Source organism: Chiloscyllium plagiosum, unplaced genomic scaffold (assembly GCF_004010195.1).
Source record: "Chiloscyllium plagiosum isolate BGI_BamShark_2017 unplaced genomic scaffold, ASM401019v2 scaf_95405, whole genome shotgun sequence".
Taxonomy (NCBI): Eukaryota; Metazoa; Chordata; class Chondrichthyes; order Orectolobiformes; family Hemiscylliidae; genus Chiloscyllium; species Chiloscyllium plagiosum.
Window position 1 is genome coordinate 1 of NW_025207916.1, and position 3,023 is coordinate 3,023.

Sequence of the window (3,023 nt, forward strand, 5' to 3'; positions counted from 1 at the left end):
GGGACTGAGCTGACCCCCAGGGCGGGACTGTGCTGACCCCCAGGCCGGGTCTGTGCTGACCCCCAGGGCGGGACTGTGCTGACCCCCAGGCCGGGACTGTGCTGACCCCCAGGCCGGGACTGAGCTGACCCCCAGGCTGGGACTGAGCTGACCCCCAGGGCGGGACTGTGCTGACCCCCAGGCTGGGACTGAGCTGACCCCCAGGCCAGGACTGAGCTGACCCCCAGGCTGGGACTGTGCTGACCCCCAGGCTGGGACTGAGCTGACCCCCAGGCCGGGACTGAGCTGACCCCCAGGCCGGGACTGTGCTGACCCCCAGGCTGGGACTGAGCTGACCACCAGGCTGGGACTGTGCTGACCCCCAGGCTGGAACTGAGCTGACCCCCAGGCCGGGACTGAGCTGACCCCTGGCGATGAGCTGAGGCCGAGGCTTAACCGAATCAGCCCGGAGCCCTGGGCCCTACCAAGGAGTAGGCTGACATCTTCAACCACCCCGACTGGGCTCCAGGGACAGACTGTGGGCTGGGGAAAGGGTGTGCATTTGTATAGTGTCTCACACGTCCACAGGGAATGCCACGGCTGAGATTTTCAGCCATCTCTGTCCTTCAGGCAAACACAGCAGCTACCTTTCACAGAGCAGGACTCCACAAATAGGCAGAGTGACCAGGGGCTGGCCGTTCAGTTGCTGGAACATTCCTTGAGGAGTGAACCCCATCCTTGTGTTGTTGGGGAGGGGGGGGTGCGGGGTGGTCCTGTCTCCCTCCTGAAACTGCTCAATCCTGTGGCAATCGTCCAGAACAAGCAATTCCAGTCTCTGGGTTCCTGCGACAAATGTCCCCTTAAATTCCTCTGGTTCACACAAAGCAAGGGAAAAAAAAACTCAGCTCCTCTGTCAGACTCACAGATCAGATTCCACCCTGTCCTAAACTTTCAGGTCATGAGAATATACTGAGATAGCAGTTGTAGGTGGCCATTCAGCCCTCAGAATGGGTCTGTCATTTCAAACCCTCCTGGCTCGCCTGCATCCTCTGCCTCACTTTGCGGCAACAAGAGAGCGCCCACAGTTGGCCCAGGCTCAGAAACCAAGGCAGCTCAACTCAGAAACACACAATCCCTCCAGGGTGGGAAGAGGCCATTCGGCCCATCGAGTTCACACTGACCCTCCAAAGACCATCCCAACTTGACTCAACCACCTATCCTATCCTATTCCTGTAATTCTGAATTTCCCACGGCCAATCCACCCTGACCTGCACATCTTTGGACTGTGGGGGGAAACCCACGCAGACACGGGGAGAATGTGCAAACTCCACACAGACTGAGGTTGGAATCGAACCGGGGTTCCTGGCGCTGGGAGGCAGCAGTGCTGACCAGTGATTTGATTTATTGCAGTCACGTGAACCTAACTACAGTGAAAAGCTTTGTTTTGCAAACAATACAGGCAAGTCATAGCAACCAGCGAAACCCAGGCCACAAGGTGTTTAGACAGCGTGAGACATACAGGGTTATATTGCACTGGAAGGTCACAAAGTCAGATGACCATTGTTTGAAATTAGACAGGTCCATTCGTCAGTCTGCTCAAACCGAGTATACAAAGCATTGAGCACATCAGGTAAGGATGTGTGTTTACCCGTTATCTTGTTCAGCTTCACTTCATATCTGGACTGCTACAGGCGACGGGGGTCTGTAGGGTGTGTTTGGGTCACTAACTCAGTCTCTGATGGCTTTGCGGGGTCCATACCTGGATTTTCATGGATGCAGCTGGGTCATCCCGACTTGAATGCTGCCTGGTCTTCAGCAGAGAGTGGACTTCCCAGTTTGTCCCAGGTTTGAGGAACAAAGTGAGGGCTGCAGATGCTGCAGATCAGAGCTGAAAAAATGTGTTGCTGGAAAAGCGCAGAAGGTCAGGCAGCATCCAAGGAGCAGGAATTCCCGAAGAAGGGCTTACGCCCGAAACGTCGATTCTCCTGTTCCCTGGATGCTGCCTGACCTGCTGCGCTTTTCCAGCAACACATTTTTCAGCTCTGATCTCCAGCATCTGCAGCCCTCACATTTTCGTTGGTGCACTGTCTTCGTGGCATTTGCTAATAAGATCTGTAACGGTAGTGGCATTTCGTCTAGGTTTTCCGCTACGGTGCACCAATTCCCAGCGGTCCCAGAGACACTGTTCTGCTGGCTCGGACCAACATTGCATTTCTTTCTGTGGAGGCGTCTCCCGTTTTAGGCTTCTGTTTGTAAGCTGGGAGAAGGAACACAGCACCGTGATCTGATGGAGACAGTGTGCTGCCGTAGAGGAAGCCTTACCCTGGAGCCACCTTTGTCTCCAGCGCCAGTGGTTGGGCTGAGTGGCTGGTTTGTGGGCAGGACGGGATTGATGGGAGCTGTGGCACACTGCTCTGTGTAGCCCAGGCAGATATGGAGGAGACATGGACCGCTCTTGGTAAGGGTCACCACCCGGGCAGTGTCAGAGCCAGAGTCTGGCTCAGTGCCCTGAATCGGGAGGAGGAACAGTTGATATTTTATTTGCTTATTCACTCGTGGGGTCTGGATTTCGCTGGCCAGGCCAGCATTTATTACCCATCCCTAATTGCCCAGGGGGCAGTTAACAGCCAACCCCGTTGCAGTGGGTCTGGAGTCACATGTAGGCCAGACCAGGTAAGGATAACATATTCCTTCCCTAAAGGATGTTAGTGATCCAGATGGATCCATGGTGATTATCAAACACTTAATTCCAGATGTTTAAAAAATGGAATTTCAATCCCACCATCTGCCCTGGCAGGATTTGAACACAGGTCTCCAGGAAGATGGGGCGTTCTTCCTCCAGGCATAGGGTGGTGAGGGAGCGGCGGTGAAGGAGGCCCAGGACCTCCATGTCCTCGGCAGAGTGGGAGGGGGAGTTGAAATGTTAGACCATGGGGCGGTGTGGCTGATTGGTGCGGGTGTCCCAGAGATGTTCCCTAAAGCAGAGGTCCTGGGCCTCCTTCACCGCCGCTCCCTCACCACCAGACGCCTGGAGGAAGAACGCC